The 21,051-nt window shown below is 34.7% G+C and overlaps 1 protein-coding gene across 7 annotated transcripts in view; it reads left to right on the top strand.

Moving 5' to 3' along the window:
- SOX6 (SRY-box transcription factor 6) overlaps positions 1–21,051 on the top strand; it is a 584,292-nt gene that overhangs the window by 109,691 nt on the left and 453,550 nt on the right. For 3 of the 7 annotated variants that reach the window (XM_081798524.1, XM_081798525.1, XM_081798523.1), the window contains exon 3: positions 4,673–4,754. The exons of the other annotated variants lie outside the window; for them this stretch is intronic. The gene's annotated coding sequence lies outside the window, so the exon portion shown is untranslated. The remainder of the gene's footprint in view (positions 1–4,672; positions 4,755–21,051) is intronic. 7 annotated transcript variants of the gene reach the window in all.

Here is a 21,051-nt window from a genome sequence, read left to right on the forward strand (position 1 = left end):
TTTTTATGTTATCTTAATCACCATACATTACATCATTAGTTTTGGGTGTAGTGTTCCATGATTCATTATTTGCATATAACACCCAGTGCTCCATGCAGAATGTGCCCTCTTTAATACCCATCACCAGGCTAACCCATCCTCCCACCCCCCTCCCCACTAGAACCCTCAGTTTGTTTTTCAGAGTCCATTGTCTCTCATGGTTCATCTCCCATCTCCTTGAAATTCTATTAGTTTTTCTTTTTTGTATTTATTATTTTTTTAAAAAAAGATTTATTTATTTATTTGAGAGAGAGAGGGGGCACGAGTAGGGGAGGGGCAGAGAGAGATAATCCCAAGCAGACTCCCTGCTGGGCAGCAGAGCCTGGCCCATTGAGAGTCTCAATCCCATGACCCTGAGATCACCACCTGAACCAAAACAAAGAGTCAGATGCTCAACTGACTGAACCCCCAAGGCGCCCCATCTTTCTTATATTTAGAAGCTCTACTAGGTGGATGGATGTTTAGGGTCATTAAATCCTCCTAATGAATTGACCCCTTTATCATTATACAAGGATCCCTTTATAGCTAGTAATATTCTTTACTCTGAAATCTACTTTGTCTGGTAGCCACTGCAACTTTCTTTTTATTAGTGGTACTATGGGTAATATATTTTCCATCTTTTCACTTTTAAAGTATTGTGTCTTCATTTTTAATGTGAATTTCTTGAAGACTGTATTCAGTTGAGTCTTGCTTTTTATCCAGTATGACAATTCCTCCCTTTTAATTTGGATATTTAGACCATTTACCCTTAATGTGATTATTGATGTGACTGAGTTTAAATACATGATCTGCTCATTGTTTTCTATTTGTGCCATCTGTTCATTGTTCCCTTTTCCTGCTTTCTTTTAATTTTTTGAGAATTTTTTATAATTTCATTTAAAATTCTTTGTTGGCTTATTACTTTTAATTTTTTGTTTTAATTATGTTTTAATGGTTGCTTTAGAATTTATAAGAACTCTATATGACTTACCACAGTCTTATTTCAAGTAATATTATCCCACTTCACATATGACATAAAAATCTTACAATAGTATACTTATATTTCTCCCTCCTAGTATTTGTGCTATTGTCATACACATTACTTCTGCATATGTTATAAACTTAAAAATAATTATTTTTGCTTTGAATAGGCAATAATATTTTAAAGATATTTAAAAAATAAGAAAGTCTTTTATATTTACCACATATTTACTATTTTCAGTGCATTTATTCCTTTGTGTAGATTCAGTTTCCATTTGGTAACATTACCTTCTGCCTGAAGAATTTTTTTTAAAAAGATTTATTTTTTTGAGAGGGAGAGAGAGAGCGAGCATAGAGGGAGGGGTAGGGCAAGAGAAGAGGGATCAAGAGAAGCAATCTCAAGCAGACTCCTTGCTGAGTGGAGACCCTGATGTGGGGCTCTATCTCACCATCCCAAGATTATGACCTGAGCCAAAATCAAGAGTTGGATGCTTAACCAACTGAGCCACCCAGGTGCCCCTCTGCTTTTGTATTTCTGATTTTGTATTTCTGAAAAATTTTTATTTTGCTATGTATAGAATTTTTAGATTCACTTTTTGTTGTTCAGTAATTTAAAGATGTTGATCCATTGTCTTTTGGCTTGCATTGTTTTAAAAAAGAAGTGGGATAAAATTGTTATATATGTTCCTCTCTATGTGATGTGTCATTTTCCTTGGCTAATTTTAAGATTTTTTTTTTTTGGTCACTGGTTGTAAGCAATTTGATTACTATATGCCTTAGTGTAGTTTTGTTAATGTTTCTTGAGCTCAGAGTATTTTGAATTCTTTTTTTTTTTTTTTAAGATTTTTATTTATTTATTTGACAGAGAGATACAGCAAGAGAGGAAACACAAGCAGGGGGAGGGGAAGAGGGAGAAGCAGGCTCCCGGCTGAGCAGGGAGCCCGATACAGGGCTTGATCCCAAGATCCTGGGATCATGACCTGAGTCGAAGGCAGACACTTAATCACTGAGCCACCCAGGAGCCCCAAGTATTTTGAATTCTTGTATCTGTGGGTTGATAGTTTTTGTCACACTGGAAAATTTTCAGCCATTATTTCTTCAGAAATTTTTTGTTTAGTCCCATTCTTTGGGGAATCCAATTACACATATATTAAGCAGCTTGAAGATGTTCTGCAGTTCATGGATTCTGTTCACATTTTTTCATCTTATTTTTTCCACTCTATTTCATTTTGTATTGTTTCTTTTGATAAGTCTTCAAGTTCACTTGTCTTTGTCATGCAGTGTCTAATCTGCTTTTAATTCCACCCAGTGTATTTTTCATCTCAGACATTGAATTTTTTTTTCCTGGAAGTTCAACTTGAATCTTTGTAATATAATCAGTATCTCTGCTTAATAGGTTTAGTCTTTCTTTTAGTTCCATGAATAAATAGAATGCAACTATAGCTGTTTTAATATCCTTGTATACTCATTTTCGTCTTTGTTATTTCTGGGTTAGTTTTTTTTTTTTTTTAAAGATTTTATTTATTTATTTGAAGAGAGAGACACAGCGAGAGAGGGAACACAAGCAGGGGGAGTGGCAGAGGGAGAAGCAGGCTTCCCACCGAGCAGGGAGCCCGATGCGGGGCTCGATCCCAGGACCCTGGGATCACGACCTGAGCCGAAGGCAGACACTTAACGACTGAGCCACCCAGGCGCCCCTCTGGGTTAGTTTTAATTGATTGATTTTTCTCCTCATTATGGGTTGTATTTTTCTTCCTCTGTGTATGGCTGGTAATTTTTTATTGGATGGCAGCATTTTACCTTGTTGAGTACTAAATGTTTCTGTATTCCTATAAATATTTTTGGACATATTTTCTGGTATGCAGTTAAGATACTTGGAAACAGTTTGATCTTTTCAATGCTTGCTTTTAAGCTCTGTCAGTTGAAACCAGTATAGCCTTTAGGATTAATTATCTTCACTACTGAGGTAATACTGTTCTGAGTACTTTGACAAATGCTTCTTGTGTTATGAAGTTTTATACTTTTGATGATAGAAAAATGAACTATTCCTGGCCTTATGTGAATTCTGGGGATTGTTCTCTCTGCTCCTTTTAGGTGTATCTTTACCTAACCTTAGTTAGCTTTCTCACACACATGAGCTGGTCAGTTATTGGCTAAATTCTTGTGAGAACTTGCAAATTTCTGTAAGTCTATGTGTAGGTCTCTCTCCTGTTATTCTGCCCTATAGCCACCTTGGCCTTCTAGACTCCCAGTTCCATCTTCTTAACTCACTGAGACCATTAAGATCTGCCTTTGTGCACTGTAGATGTTAATTGCTTTCTCCATGTGATAAACTGGGACAACCATAGGGATGACCTCATTTTTTTCCCTTAAGAATCACTGTTCATCATTGCTTAATGTCTGAAAACTGTTGTTTTCTTATATTTTGTCTGGCTTTTTTCCAGTTGTTTAAGTCAGAAGGGTAAATCCAGTCCCTGTTAGTCCATTTTGGTCAGAAGCAGAATTCTCCATAAATGTAAAAAAAATTACATAATATATATTGAGCATGAATTATATTGAGTGCTTTTCACACAGAAAATATTAAATAATAGATGTTTATATTGCTATTTCTCTGCCTGCATCCTGTTATCCACTGAAGGTTTATTATATGTACCACCTTCTATATGAAGCCTTTCTAGACTACTTCCACCCAGATGATTTATTACTCTTTGTTTTTTGTACCCACATCACTTTTTTTTTTTTTTTTTTAACATTTATTATGACACAAATCTATGTTACAAGTTTTGGTTTACTTATCTTTCTTTGTGGTAGATTGTAAGCTTTTAGACAAAAAAAAGTCTATCTTATTTATCTATCCTTAGTTTCTAGCATACAGTAAATGCTTGGATATTTATTGCATAAATGATAATCAGGAGTGTCTACACGTTTTTTGAAATATTCAAGAGTAGAATTTTTGATTGGGAAGGAATGAGAGGTGGTTTAAGGGTATGAGAACATTTGAGCAGAATGAAAGCAGAGGCTGAGATTTTGGGGATCCAGAGAGCAGCATGAGAGCAAAAGGTGGTTTGTTGAAGTTGGTAATATATAATAATAATACTAATGCTTCTACTACTACCACTAGTAGTAGCAGTAAATTTCCTGTGAGAAAGATAGAGGGGTATAGAATGGAGAATGGGAGAGACATACACTAATGTCAGTGGAACCATTTTGTAATTACATTGTTGTAATATAGATGATAACATTGGTGACATTATATAAATATATATTGTGTGAATCAGTGTAACTTGAATTGTTGTAATAGAGGCTTTTAAACAAACTGCTGAGAACACAACATACTTTTGGGAATAGGTAAAACTTAGAAGGAAGTGGTAGGAATGGATTAACTGAGAAGCAGCAGATGGGGATTCTAGATAGTGAAGAATAACATAAACACAAAAATAGTATAGGCCATAAATAAATGTAAGAACAAATGGACTTTAGAGTTGGGTTCATAGGGCTTTACTCTCATCACCACTTGGTGGGATTCCAGACAAATTCCTTTGCCTGTTTGAAACTCAATCCCCTTATCTATAAAATGGGTGTGGTTGTTGGGAAGATTATATGATGCATAGAGAACATTTATTTTATATCTGGCAGATAGTGGGTCCAATAACGATTAGTTTCTTCTTTTTAGACATTCTATATCTTCTGATGAGGAAAGAAAAATGCTTCAAGAAGGACTTTGTGACCCCTCATCACTTTGTATAAGAGCCCAGGTATAATATATATAATTTATGAGTATAACAAATGTTCCCATTTATTTCCTATTTCCATGACAAATGAAGATTGCATTGCATTTTTGTGGTCCAATACTAAGGCTTAGGTAACTTTAACACTCAGTTTCTTTACATCTTCTACTTTTAACTTATATTTAAAACTATTGGGATTATTGGCTAAACTTTACATACAAATTAAATAACTTTACTACCACAATTCAATATTTTTCAGAAACACTTCTATTTATAAGGGACTTATGTATTGAATAAAGAATTGGAAAGGAGAGTATCAGAAACCCCAAATTTTCCCAAATCTTGAATTCATTTGCATCTATCTATCTATCTAGCTATCTATTTATTGAGGTATAATTGATGTATAACATTATAGTAGTTTCAGGGGTAATTTTTTATTTTATAAATAAAATTAGTTTTGATTTCAAAAAGAAGTGATATAAGATACACAGAAGTGATATAGGATACAAAGTAAAGTTTAGAAACCTTTGACCTTAAAAAATAATCATCCTTTAAATCTCCAATCATCTTATATAAGACCTTATATAAGAGCACTGTCAATGTGCACTTACAAAAATATTTTGGATACATGGGAATTTAAAAGTGATTTAGCAAAGCTAATCTAGAAAACAGAGAAATCTTTTTATTTCTTTCCTGAAGAAAAAATTCAGGACTAGTTAACTAACTGTATTTGCTTAAGAGAACTAAAGAATTTACACAGTTAATAAAAAATGATAAACCATAATAGTTTGGGAGCCAATTTTTAGCACTGTTTTTGGCTCTTGAATACTTAAATTAACATATACAACTCACAGGTGTAGTACATAATGTTGCTGATCCTGCCTAGTGAAGAACCACTTTTCGTCAACTGCTGGGTGCTGAGTTGACAAGGATCTTGCATGGGGTAGCACCTGGCTTCATATGCCCCCTTTATTATAGATTGGTTCTTTGCATTTGTGAACCTTCCAATGACCTTGATGACAGTTTGCTTGGTTGAGAGTTACCTTATTTTTAGCTTAAGATATGTTGCCCTAGGATGCTTGTAAACATGTTGAGAGACTAAGTTTTGTTGAATCACACGAAACTCCTCCATAGGGCATGAACTGAAACTGAGGAGCTGACAATATTAATAATTCAGCATTTGGCAGTATTGTGGGTATTAATGCATTTATAGTTCAGCTTGACAAACTTTGACCCAATTACATGCAAAAATGAGTTTAGTTGTCTCATTTTAGTTTCTGATGAGTATGTTTTATACTTTTTTTCAGCCTATACATGTGATAAAGAAAATATTAATCTCCCCTTAGAAATGCAGGGTTCATAGGCCACATGACTATGTGTTGTAGAATAAAAACTATGTATTATAATAAATTGCCATCTTGATTTAATGAAAATAATGTTAGGAATTTTTATATTACATTATGGCTGATTTGGGATATTTTAAATTGCCCATTTATTAAAAATTTCAAGGTGAAGTACCTATTTTGGTATTTCAAGTAAACATTTAACTCCTAACTTTAAATGACCAGTAAATTTATGTACTCTATGAAGGAAAACTATATAAAGCATTTATCAGAAAAATTGAAACATGCTAATAATAAAATACTTATAATAGCTAAGTATATTCAGTATTTAGGACTTAAAGTTATTTCACAAAAATTACTTTCATGGGGAAATAAATGTATCTTTCTGTATTAAAATGCCATAGGAGTGACACAATTTCTATTAAATTATTAGTAACTCCAGGACACGCCTCATAATTTGTGTGGTCTAGAAATAATATGGCAATGACTGGAGTGGAAAGATCCTGCTCCTTAAAATTTGGTGTCTTGTTGAACTGTCTGAATAGTCTATGTCTGTCTGGCACATACCAAATACATCTTACGATTGCAAAAGAATTATTTTTAGATATCTAACGTAGCCTCTTTTGGACTGACATAACCACTTTGTTGTCAGATTTCCTTTTTTGAAAAAGGTAAATGAGAAGTTTAAATTTTCATATAAACAAAAAGTATATTATTTGGTCCTTGAAGTATTTGTGTCCATATTCTTACCTAGAAATCCTTATTATTATATTCAAGTTGAATTACAAGGAGGAAAAGCTTATAAATTTAAAATAACATTTTGTGGTGATAAGATGTGATTTACATTACTCGGTGAAAGACACTGACTTAATAAAACTGAAAGGAAATAAACAAATCCAGTGGAGACTATTTTGTTTTGGCTGCTTATAAAGCTGATTTTAACTTTTAATAAATTTCAGTATAGTCAGAGACTTATGTGTCAATATTATATTTTCACTAACATAAATCTTTAAATGGGCAATTATGTCCGCATGATGAATATGGGGGTTAATGATGGTAATTTGCCACCTGTGTCATGGAACAGTTCCTTTTGATCCTTATGTAAAAATTTCCATAGTTTTCTTGGTAAGTCTTTAGAGTTTAAAAAAAATCTGAATTAAAAAGAAAAAATTTAACACTATAAAAATCTCACTCTTGACAAAAAATGAATCATGCATAAGATCTGAAAATAAGTAGAAGAGAGTTAGAGATATATTTTAGATAGCAGATTGGATCCATTCAATGAATTTTAGGATTGTCTTTACTATGCTATGGTAATAATAAAATGGCATTGTGCTACAAGCTTAGTAATAAAAATGGAATAGATTTTAAACCACAAGCTAGTTTAGTAACTTAAGCTCAATTTCTCTCCACTTCTGTATCACTTGCAAAGGAGAATGTACTACATCTCTGTGAACAACCTGAATTTCTCTTGCCCTGGAAAATCATAAAGTCCAACTTGGCTTTTGACACAGCCTAAGCTATGTGGATTAGGTAAAACTGATCTTAAAAGAGAAAAATTGGAGACTCAGCAAACCCTAGCAGATATTTTGACACACTCTTGGAGCTGATATGAGTCGTCATAAATTTAAACATTACCTTTCCTAGCACAGAAACTTCACTAATAAATGGCTTTGAATATTTTATGAATGATTGAGGATCCTGTTTGTTAATAAGTCCTCTGGAAACTATGACTTTTTTGGGATGGTTTTGCTTTTGGAGGAAGGAGTGTGGAAGAGAAGGTACTGATGAGGTGTCATATAATTTTACAAGTTGCATAACTGGTTTTAACTATGAAACTATCTCTGATTAAAATAACAATTGAGCTTGTAATTTTTTATGAACAGCTGCTGCTACAGGGGGTCATTACCTTGGAGAGCTTGAAAATAATCGTACTCCTGGTACATGAGTTATGTAGTCTTGTGTTTTACAGCAAAGCACAAAGTTTAAAGCCTATAGAAGAATGTTATTTGAAAGCTGTCAAACCATGTTAAAAAAGACTGCATCGTCAAAAGGCCCTGGTGGCCACGATTCTGCATGTAGCCTTGTCTTATTCATTATAAAATGCATGTTTATAAAGTTCCACAGAGCATCCAATTCCCAATTCACTTATATCAGCAAGACTTAACTTGCTCATTAATCTAAATTCTTTTGCAACTTTAATCTACATGTTTAATTAATCATAAAATGAGGCGGTAAGTAATTTCAGCAATGTGTGGCTTGTTATCAGATGCATTTAATCACTCTTCTGTGAGCTCATTTGGAAACACCTGAAGATGTCGAGTGCAGTTTGAATAAGCATAAATTATTCTTTGTCAGTGTACTTCACTCAACTAATAAGACATTAATTTAAAAGGCACTGTTTGTCATTTTTAGATCTTTACCAATATTTTTAGCTTAGCAATATAACTCTAATTGTATATATGATTCATAACTAGTGCCCGACATAGGAAAGGGTAAGAGTTTAATTCATTTTTCTTATTTACATGTAATTATGTCATGTAATCTTAGTTTTTAATGAGGATTAACCATCTTGTAAGTATTCATATGATTTTGGAATAAGGTACTAATGAATTATAGTTGGAAAAATTATTTGTTGGTACAAAGGCTTGTGATTCCTTGTTTCTTGCCTATGTTAGGTCTGAAAGGACTTGAGGTTTGGGAGAGGGCATTTATTTGAGAATATAGGTACTGCACAGAAGTTATATCATGCAGATGTTAACCTTAAAATAATCCAAGTAAAATAGCTACATTCAGCTATCTCAAATAATAACATATGTAGTCCTTGTATAGGACCAGATAGCCTAAAATAATGACAGTCCCATTTTCCCCCAGTCTCTTAACAATATTGCACAATTGATGATTGCATTTTTTAAAAAGGCAAAAACCAAGAGCAACAATAACAAAAACCCACTCATAGTTTCAGAGAAAAAAAAAATCATGAGAGCTGAATGGGTTATATAGCTCGATGTCAGGAGTATAGGAATAAAAATTGCATTTTATAGGATGTCATCACCTGTCCTGTTTATGCCATGAGAGTAGTGACATACGGTAAGAATAATTATCTCAGTGGAAACAAATTTATTTACCTGCCGTGGAGCATCCCTGTTCATCTTACTCATGAACTCATCTCACTCATATGCTATCTATGGATTGTCAGCAGTGAGCCAGAGGGGATGATTCCTGAAAAGGGAATATTGGTTTGAGCTGAAATATAGCCATATTCTCCATTTTTATTTGATGTGCACATCTCCTGGGCTACTTCCCTTTCTTCAGGGATCCTTTACACTGAGCTAATAGTTATTTATATGTCCACTTCTTGCCCTATGCCTCATGACTATGTAAAAATTTTTCTTCCGTTTTCCTTTCTAAGGGAAAACAAAATCCCAGAAGAACTCTTTTGTATAGTTCAAGTCATACAGGCCATAGCAGCACATTGCAGTGAAATGCCATTTTCTCTTACTTCACTTAAAGCCCTATAAGTTGTTTTCTTAGAACCACTGGTGAAAACCTTAACCCCTGAGGCCTTTTTTAGAATTATCCTTGAAAAACAATGTTTCATTTGGACTTAACTTTCTTAATAAGAATACTTTTTAGATTTTTGAATAATCTTAGTGGGTAGACACATACAGTCTAATATGAAGGCTTGCTGTCAGTTTTTCTTAACAAAAAACCTGAAACTTCCCTAACTCTCCTTCTCCTGGGAAAACCTGAGATAATTTTTCCAAATGGATTTATTTTCTCGTTTGTTGTTTTGGGTGCAAAGAAAGAACACCGTGTTCCCCTTCTTTTGCCCCAGTTGATGCGTGAGAGACCTGACTCATTTCCTATCAGGTCCTTCCACGCAAAGACAATGATTATTTCATAAAATTCTATATGCTAATTGTAGCTATTTGTATGATGTACTTCAAGAGGAAGATAAACTCAGTTCCATGCAGCTTTTATACTCTTAGATGTTTGAATATGTGCTTATGCAGAGAGATGTATATATATACACAACTTTACCCCAAATGCGTACACACTGACACTTGCCCAGTTACAGACAAGGATATACCACTTAACCATGCTTCTCCAGTGGAGACCTCATCTCCACTGGGTTAAAATGTACAATACCCAGAATATTGAGCTACTCTGCTGGGTGCAATAGAATGAGTGGGCCTTCCATCCCCAGTTGAACTGACAGAGATGGTTAGCAGGACTCTGATTTTACTGCTAACTTCTATGACTAAAGGACAGCATGCTGGCTAAGGAAGGGATCACTGATGGTTGAGAGGGGGGAGGAAGGATGAGTAAGGAGCATGTGCAGTGTGGTGTCCACTAACACATGTGCTCTGGGGGAAGGTTTGGAAGTCCTGCATGGACATCAGAGAGAGCAGATGAGTGAGAATGTCACGATGTAATTGGATACAGGCAAGTCTCAATAGTTATGTTAAAAGTGGGAGAACAATGTTATATTCAGCTGTGCTTTGTGTTACCTCAGGATAATTCCTAGTATCTTTCTCTCCCCAGTCCCCATCTTGCCAACAAGTGGCAAGTAAAATTCTGTTGTATTTTACTGAAAAATTCATGTGTTATTTCCTACAAACACTTTGATTTATGCCCATCCATTTTTTCCTTTGAATCCAGGCTTTGTGAACATTGCCTTTCTATAGCAAACTAGTTTTCTCACCTCATTTTAAATTGGCTTTTATTAAGAGATCATTTAGGTATCATATCAGTATAATACATATATGGTGGGGTGTTTTTTTTTAAAGATTTTATTTATTTATTTGAGAGAGAGAATGAGATAGAGAGAGCATGAGAGTGGGGAGGGTCAGGGGGAGAAGCAGACTCCCTGCTCAGCAGGGAGCCCGATGTGGGACTCTATCCCGGGACTCCAGGATCATGACCTGAGCCGAAGGCAGTCGCTTAACCAACTGAGCCACCCAGGCGCCCCATATATGGTGGGTTTTTAAAACATTTTTATTTATTTATTTGAGAGAGAATGAGAGGGAGAGAAAGGACATGATGGGGGGGAGTGACAGAAGGAGGTGGGCTTAATCACAGGACGCTGGAATCATGACATGAGCCTAAGGCAGATGCTTAACTGACTGAGCCACCCAGGCACCCCATATTTGGTGGTTTTATGAGAAGTTCTTATCCTAGATGTTCAAAGCTCTGCCCAGATAATATTTTTATAGATCCACATAGCCCTGCTCACATACGAAAACAAAGTATTAGGTTATACAGGTCGTTAAGTATGTATTTAGTTATTTCTCTGGAATTTGCATGAGAATGGGTTGACTTACAGTTGTGTTAAATTTCCTAGTGCCCTAAGCTTAGAAACTTTGTGTGTTTTTTGAAGGCAGCATCTGAATCACTTATGTTCAGAAGAACATAGTAATACCCGTAATTTTAGAATTGTTTATATTTTCTCTATACATATATAGTATTGGCATAGTTATTGTTCTTATTGGCATCATATTAACAATGTGTTACAGCCACTAATAATCATTTATTCATATATACTTCCAAGTCTGTATTTGACAATCCCAGATTTCACTAATAGTAAATGAGGAAGCAATTTATAATTTTCATATTGCATTCTTGCTTTTTTTAAAAAAAAATTTGCTCCCCCTTTTGTAGAGCATATGACCTATTTATAAAAAAGACTGACACTTAATTACCTGATTTTTTAGTATTTCTTTTTTTCTTTTTATTTTTTTAAAGATTTTATTTATTTATTTGAGAGAGAGAATGAGATAGAGAGAGAGCGTGAGATGGGGGAGGGTCAGAGGGAGAAGCAGACTCCCCGCTGAGCAGGGAGCCCGATGCGGGCATCGATCCTGGGAATTCCAGGATCATGACCTGAGCCGAAGGCAGTCGCTTAACCAACTGAGCCATCCTGGTGCCCAGTATTTCTTTACCTATATCGCAAAAAGACGTCTCTGAAATATTCATAGGCTGTATTTGTAGGCAGTCTCCAACTTACTAATAGGTAAAGTTCTGAAAGTTTATTGTTTGGAATTTGGAATTGATATTCTCATAGAAACCAGGTTATAGATGGTGACTTGGTTCACTGGGCAACCTACTGATACCCATTTACCCCATAATATGGCTGAATTATACTATTGACAGTACTATAGTAGCTAACTAGTGTCTGTTAAATGGTTTTGGTATGAAATGTCATTTTGAATCTTGTTTTAATAACATTCTTTTAATGAATTTCTGGTGGTAGGATTTGACTTTTCCTACTTCCACTCTACCAGTGCACAGCAGTGGAAATAAAACACCCCTTGAAATGGAATTTGGGGGGTGAGGCTGACTTCTTGATGTCTCTAGGTATTGAAAGAAAGTAACTGGTATCCTGACTGAAGTAGGAGGGAATTGGTGCCCTTGGTGGCCCTGGTATAGAGATGTGTGTCTGTTTTATAAATGAAGGGTATATCCCACTGGAGCTGGGATATATACTGATATATATTGATACATATTGAGAGAGTGAAGAAGGAGCATTTTTAAATTTTACACTAATGTGCTGAAGGGTGGAGAAGATCAATACTTTGCTCATTCACCATGCCTCACAGCATGTTCCAAGTATTTTCATTGTATGTCTTGTACATACTCATTCCCACCCTCATAATTTTGGCTTTCAGTTTTTAAGTTGTAGCACCGGTGAGAGTAGTTCCGTTTCTAAGCGGAAAACAATTTTGGAATATATTATTGATTAGATGTTATGTAAGGTGAGGTGACACAAGCGTAGAGGACGCAGCTGAGGTTGACTCAAAGTTAAATATTCCCAAATACATGACAATTCACCCAAATGAAGACCAGTTCATTCCTGTTTAACTACCTTATGTCTTTCAGGTATCAGAAGAAGGTCATATTAAAGTGCAAATGGGTAATGCAAAGTTTATTTGGTTGCACATAGAATGTCATCTTAAACCTCAGCAGTTGAATCATGTTTATCCCTTTTACTTCAAAGCTGGCAAGTGATATATTTTTTGATTGCCATGGGGGCAAGTATGAAAAAAGGAGAGTAGCAGGGAGAAAATGAGAGAACTGATATTTAAAAGATTCTTAAGATTTAAGTTGTTAGTTTAGAGAAAACAGTTTGATGACTTACAGGTAAAATAGAATTCGGTTCCCCCCCAAAATACATGGCTCAAAGTGGGAGGGAAAAATGCTTGACAATACGAACCGTGTCTTTTTCTTAACCTGGGGAGTTGGGGAAAAAAACCAAACCATTTGGCAAAGTGAAAACTCATGCCTACCAAGTGAAAAATCTGATCTTTTATCATCTAAGCACATAGTTGGGTAACTCACAAACAGAATTACCCAGTGTATAGGTTGCAGTGGCAAGAAGCCAACAGTGAAATCAAACTCATAAGCACCCTATAGAAAGCCCCTCAAATTACTGCTGTGCTATTGCCAGCTGTAGGGCCAGGAAACAAGAACTGTACAGATCTCTGTGGAATGGCTGGGTTACTTAACACAGCGTGATTGGCTCTGTTCCTACTCCTGTTTTCTTTGGTTGACAGCTGACCACCATACTGGTTTGGTTTGAAACAAGACTGAAGTGAACACAACCACTTATATGCACCTTCCTGTTGTACACTGCTCTCCCACCTGCCGCCCCCACCCCCAACTCCATACATACCTTAGAGACCTTGCAAAAGGAGAGAGAGAGATGTAACAGTGTCTTTGAGTAAAGCACACTGGACGTGGGTGACACTTTCTAGTCCTTTTATTTCACAAATCCATCAGATCTTTAGAAGAAGAGTTATTTCCTTGGTCTTTGCTTGTAAGTGCCAGAATTTATTGAATGTAAAAAGAATCACATCTTAAATGCTTCTAATTTTGTTAACTTTTCTTCATTTTAAATCATTGCTTTCTTCATTATCCTAGAGCTGGAATGGTTATTCAGAAGCCATCTAGTCTCCCTCTTGCCCTTGGATAAACTCTTATAGGTAGCTACTTCTGTCTTACAGTATTTCAAAAAAGAAGATATCAAAAGATACCCCAAAAGGCCCTGGATGGCTTCAATCGCTACATTCCATGAATTAGAGAAACCTTTGAATGAGCGAGGTGGTGGGATCTTTCCCTGTAATATGAAACCCATGGATTCACATGTTCTAGTTCCCATTAAGTTTAGAGGCTTTCAAAGTTTTTTTGACTGATTTAGAGTAAGGAATAATTTTTTATTTTGACCAAGTATGTAATATAACATAGCTGAAATAAAGTTTTCATGAACAATACTTACCCTTAATATGCACAATGCGTTCTATTTTCTCTTTTTTTCTCCTTGCCTCCTCTTCCTTTGTTTCTTCTCTCTCCCTTCCATTCTCTCCTTTTCTTTTTAATAAAAAAATGCCAACTGGCACTCAGAAAATTGATTTTATTCATCAACCCATAGTTTGAAAAATACTCATTAAAATAAGCAAGCTTTTTTTTTTTTTAAAGGCTTGATCTTCATGTTCTTTGATCTACCATTGTTTTTAAAGAATTAAGTCTCTTCCAAAGGACACTAATTCCATTGCCTGTTTTGGTAATATTATTAGGAAGATAAATTTTATACCTCAATAGTGGCGTATGATCTATTAATAATACCACATATTAAGTGCTTAGTTGTACCAGATTTTATATTAAATACTTTCTATTTATTTGTCATGAGAATTTTCTCATTTAATCTTCATAATTACCCTGAGAGGTAGAAACTGTTCTTACACCCATTTTTATAGTTAATAAAATTGAGGATCAGAGTAGTATATCAACTTTTCCAACACAGTAAATGATAAATCTTCAAATTCAAGATTGTTTGACTCAATGACCATGCTGTTTCTCTTAACTCTAATAACTTCTTAATTTTGGCTTCAAAAAAACATTAAGTGCCTTTATGAAGAGTCTGTATCACAAAGCAAAGAAAAACAGACTTGTGATGATGATTGACATATATTTTTAATAATGTAAATGGAAACTTCTTGATAAAGTAATTTTCACTCTAAAAGAAAAATAGAAAAAGGAAAGAAGAAAGAAAGAAAACCCTAACACCATGGATAGAAAAAAATTGCTGCTTTATTTAACTCTTGTATAATTAAATCTTGTGAAAGTTTTCTTTTTAAGGAAAAAAGAAATAGATATACATGGAATTACATCTTATGCTACAGTCCAATATATTTTAGCAAGTCAGAGGAACTCAAACATGAATGAAGAGTGGAATTTTCCTCTCGTTTTCTATAATAACTGTGTTTTTTGAAGAGAAAAATGGAGGAAAAGATGACCATCATGCCTGGTTTTGAAGAAAACTTGTTTATATGTGTAATACATTGGAGAAATTGTTTGGGATCACTTTGACTATGCAGACATGTGACCACTGAAATTCTTAAGCAAGGTGTGGAGCTATCGGCTCCATAAAACTAATTAGGTCAAATAAGAGTGATTATTTTTGAAGGTAATTCACTTAGCTCATTTTTCCAATCTTTCTCTGGAAAAGGGAAAATATTTAAGAAAGAAAGTAACAATGGATACGGTTGGGTTTTATGACCTCTTTTATTTCTGTCCTGAACCTCTGCCACAATCTTAGGGTTAATACTAGATAATTTCTATCTCTCTTTTCCCCTCTCCGTATCTTTCCTTTCTTGTCCTGTGACTTTTCTTTCCTCTCCTTCTCTCTCCCCTCTACCTTACCCTCTATTTTCTCATCTTCTCTGCCCCTTCTTTCATTTTGCATTTTTATGGGCAAACCTAGTAACCTAGATTATAACCTTCATTCTCTTGTTAGAAAGATGATTCTTTTATCTTCTAAATAAGGTGGAAATGGATGTTGTTTCTGTTTATTAAAATGATCTTGAAAAATAACATCCTTTCTGTATTCTTGAATTCCACTCTTTCTCCCATAAACCAAATAGATTTCAGAAGAAATCTATTGTCCTATTTCTGGAAAATGTTAAAATGTTGCCTTCTACTTTATATATTCTTGGGAGTAAGATGTGTCTATGGTCTTTGTATGACCACTGAAGAGAGAACCAAAGATTCCACACTAAAAATTAGCACTGATCCAGATATTTCTGCCACACAGTAACTATAAATGAACATTTGTAAGTATACTTGTTTATATAAGGAGATGGAGTTGCTCAATATGTGATTGCTATGTGATGCTACCCCAGAGGAGAATTTGAAAGGAGGCAGGTATGCTAGATCTAAGCCTCATTGAACTCAAGGTCAGGATTCTAAATCCAGCCTCCTCAAGGGTACTCAGACAAGGTGGAATAAGATGAAGTTGGATTTAAAGATACTACAAAAACATGCTTTGAAGTCCTGAGGAAGGTAAGAAGGAGTACTTTCTATGATGGTAGAATGTAATAAGAATGTGATCAGTAATAGGTACATGACTGGGATATGTTGATGAAATTGTCAAATATTGCTGTGGGTAGACACAGGCACATCGCTGCAACCATGCTGGGCAAATACACAAATGTACAAAACACGGGGCAATTTTTAGTGTGTTGGTACAGTGAGATGCAGAACAAGAAAGAAAGCATATCTATATTCAGATAAATGGGAGATAAAGGAGAGCAATAATTCACTGTTAGTTGGGAAAGAATTTGTAGAGTTGGTGGATTTTGTAAGTGATGGTTTCCCTGGCTTATTGAGTCTAAAGCAATAGATCAAATGTTACTCTGGTGTTATCTTCTTTATCTATTTTATTTGTTTTTTTTTAATTAAAAAATTTTTTTTAAATTTATTTGACACAGAGAGAGAGAGAACAAGCAGGGGGAGTTGCAGACAGAGGGAGAGGGAGAAGTAGGCTCCTCACTGAGCAGAGAGCCCAATGTGGGGCTTGATCCCAAGATCCTGGGATCATGACCTGAGCTGAAGGCAGACACTTAACTGACTGCACGCCTCTTGTTTGTCTATTTTAATGTGAATCTTTAAGTAGAATCACACTTACACATTTTTTAGATATGGATTCTATTCTTGATTCAGGATTCTTCTGCATCTTAGGATCATGTACTGCTATCAAGATGAAACCTCTCCCATAGCACTATTGGTTCTAGTAGCACTTAAAGGTAACTAAAATAACTGAATTTTTGTGATGGGGCAAATACAGCAAATATTATGAATTTGATTCCTATGTGGAAGTTAACTTTGTTTTGTTCTATACTTTGGGCTTTAAATCTAACCTTGGCCAGCCTTGTTGGTCACAAGGAGGAATTGGCTGAGAGAAAGTAGACACATTACCAGCAATCTGTAATCTACTTAGGAAACCTCATCCCTCCTCTTTATCACTCTTGATTTCAATGTTTGACCTTTCAACTATTTCTAACAAAGATAGATAATTCACTTTCCTTTCTCTTTAGTCTCTTATTTAGCAGTTCCATTAAATATCTGTGGAGTGGAAACCAATTTTGCATACAATGTTGGAATGATTCCATAATAACAATCTGCTTTAGGACATGTTTTCTGCGTCCTGTGTGTTTCAGGGTAAGGGGGACTGAAGAGAACTACCATTTATTGAGCACATGTGTTATTTAATTTGTATAAGAGCTCTGAAGTGACAATTACATTTAGATAAGGAAGCTATTTGGCATCAGGAAACAATCCTAGTAAAAGAGCAAAATTGCCACAGATTTTATTTAAAAAACAACACTTGAAGAAAATGCCAACTTATCTTTGCCATTATAGTGGGTTGGAATGAGAAATAATTGAGATATAAAGATATAAGTGAGAAAATATGAATGATGAGACATAAATTATTACTATTTGCCTCACCTCCACAGTGAATTATTAGAAATAATGCATCTAAAAGAGGAAATAGCACTGTAATTAGTTTGACTTTGTAACATGGTATCTCAGAAAAGACAATGATTCATACTTCTGCTCAAGTGAGAAAACACTTCTTATTCTAATTTACTTACATGTATATTGACTAGATAAGGGAGCCTTGGTAGAACCACAGGCATAAACTATTTTTAACATGTTCATATAATTTGACCCCAGGGAAAGGGATCTTTTGATGCAAACGGTCTTTGATGACAAAAGATATCCTAAAATGACATAAATTTCAGTTTCTACTTCTTGCATTCCCACTTGAAGTTTCAGAGATAATAATGACCAATTTTTAAATAAAATCCCCCCAAAAATAAGTGAGGTCAAATGTCTAAAAAAGGTGAGGTAAAAGGTAGAGGAGCTATCTTTTCTTTATTTTTTACTTTAAAAATTTGTAGAAATTTTGTTAAGCACCTAATACTGTGGTTGATTTGTGACAGATTGCTTAATAAATATTATTGAAATGAAATGTGGAAATTAATATGAGTATATTCATTTATTCATTCTTTTTTTTAAAACTCAGCAGACACTTACTGAGGGCTTAATATGTTCCAGATAGACATGTTTGAGATTTAAATGTGAATAGCCTATTAGAGCCAACCTTTAAGTAGCCTAAAATCTAATGGAGAGACAGGTAGAGAGAAAATATAACAACATATTTGTCTTAGAATTGAGATATGATTGAAGTAAGATACATAGAATTTGAAATTTTCCAGGGAGAGCTTGGAGAAGGCTTCATTGAGTAGGTTAACATTGGAACTGCTTCTTAAAAGACTGCTGTATAAATACAGAGTTACTTAGAGGAGATGTGAAGATAGAGAGAATGTTCTGTTCAGGGAATAGCACTTGTAAAACCACCTAGACATTAAAAAAAAAAAGGCTTGGTATATTTTGAGATTTCTAAGAATTCAGTATCATTGCCACATGTGGGGTGGAGGGAATGGGTAAAGGAAGTAGGCTGAAGAAATACACTTGAGAGTTTTTGGTGGCATATTTCCTGATATGAACCTGGAAAATGTTTAATTTCAGCTAATTAATTTCGGTAAGATATGGATTTTTCTAGGAAATTACCCATTTTATTAGAATCTCCATGATGCACCTTTTAGTGCCTTTACTACAGCACATGAGATATTAAGCTGTTAAAATGATGACATTGTGCATAGAGTGACAAGATATGGAAGGAGTTTGGAATGATGTACTGAAAGAGTTGCTGGTCACTTTTCCTTAAAATCGTCCTTCCTGAGTTGTTTTTTGAACTGCCTTTTACTTTGTCAACCAGATTTGCTAGACACTTATAGGTCAGTCAAATGCTCTAAATCCTAAGAAGTAAATACACTAGGTGTTAACATAAATACAGTTTATTTTTGGTTAATAGTTTTTATTTCTATTTTTAAGAGAAAATGTAGAATATGCAAAATATGTGAATGCATATCATCTTGCTAGCTGCAGAAAAATGTTAACTGGGTATAGTTTTGGTTTCTACATTTCTGTGAACTACTTATGATGCATACTTTTTTTTTTTAAAAGATTTTATTTATTTATTTGACAGAACAAGAGAGCAGGAGAGCACTAGCAGTGGAAGGGGCAGAGGGAGAGGGAGAAGAAGGCCCCTTGCCGAGCAGGGACCCCGGTGTGGGGCTCGATCCCAGGACCCTGGGATCATGACCTGAGCCGAAGGCAGTCGCTTAACCAACTGAGCCACCCAGGTGCCCCTATGATACATGCTTTTAAGAATTTATTCCGGATGCAGGTTTCATTTTCACATAAAGAGAAGGTCAGGCTTTACAATGTTTGTTATTTTCCATTTACTTTTTTCTTCCAGAGAAACACCTCAGAGGTTCCAGACTTCATTTTAAAGAAATTAAGAGTTCCTTCAACTTTAAATTGCTTCAGTAGGTCACTACCAGATTATAGAGAGCATGATGTGCTTTACAAGTTGAAAAGTTTTCCACCAAGTAATAGCAGCATTGAAAATTGTCAGAGAAACAACTAATTAATCTCTGCTCCTTTACAGCTGTTTAATGCAATGCATAACTAAAAGTCCTGTTAAATTAATTAATGATTTCAATTATGAACTTTTCTCCAAAATGTTATGATTCGTATCAGGCTGATAATGCAGTGACCTGGGAGTGTGAAATCTGTGTTATGAAGAGAGTCGCCAGTTAATTGATTCACAAATTATTTAAAGTTTGTTGCACCCAAGGGAGTGCTCAGTTTCATGACAGTCATTTCTTAAAGTGTACAAACTCCTTTTTCACCTTAAGAATGTCTTCAGTTAATAAGCGTGATAAAATGCCGGCATGTTTCTGGGGCTATGAGTAATCTTAACATTTATGATATAGAATCTGTAGGTTGACTACGTCGAAATTAAATCTATATTGGAAGGAGAAAAAAGTTAGTTAAATTATCAATGACTCTCATGGTAGTTTTTTCATTGCTTTTTACTTTTACTAATTTTAGTTTTGTAAACATCAGTCCTTAAAATTTCTTTTTTTTCTTTTTATGCATTGAGCATATTTCATGTTAAAAGACAATATAATTATGCATTCTTAAGAAGCTTTTTTTTTAAGGAAATTTTTAATGGGTAAATAACACAATATAACTTGTTTTGATAATTGGCATTTGAAGCATTTGGATTGCTGGTAGGTCTAAAATGCCTAGCCTTAAAAGTTGAAGAAGGTTTTAACTTCTCAATGTAAAAACATTAATTTCTGTACAACACTTTGAGTCTTTTTTTATAGTATATAGGACAAAATTAAGAGAGTCTTTGCTACCAGTATGGTTGTTTTACCTGTAACTTAAATAGCAAATTAAAGTGTATATATGTATAAGGAAGGGAATCAATAATATTAATATTTTATAACGTATTTATTAAAGTTTTATCAATTTTTTTAATGCTGGGCTTGAGCTGATTTCAGTTTCGATGATATGACCATAAATAAGAATCTTTTCTTGATTGTCCATGGCTGGCTGAGGTAGAAGGGAACGAAGTGATACTTGAGGAGTGACTCAAGCAGAAGAAGGAAGAAAGGAGGTCTCTGGCTGTGAGTGGAGGCTATATTCTTAGTGACCTCTATAGTCTTTTCTGTTCCATACACATATTAGGGCTTAATGAATAGATAAAAAATTTAGTGCTT

This window comes from Leptonychotes weddellii, chromosome 11, assembly GCF_054177405.1.
Source record: "Leptonychotes weddellii isolate Sample4059 chromosome 11, ASM5417740v2, whole genome shotgun sequence".
Taxonomy (NCBI): domain Eukaryota; kingdom Metazoa; phylum Chordata; class Mammalia; order Carnivora; family Phocidae; genus Leptonychotes; species Leptonychotes weddellii.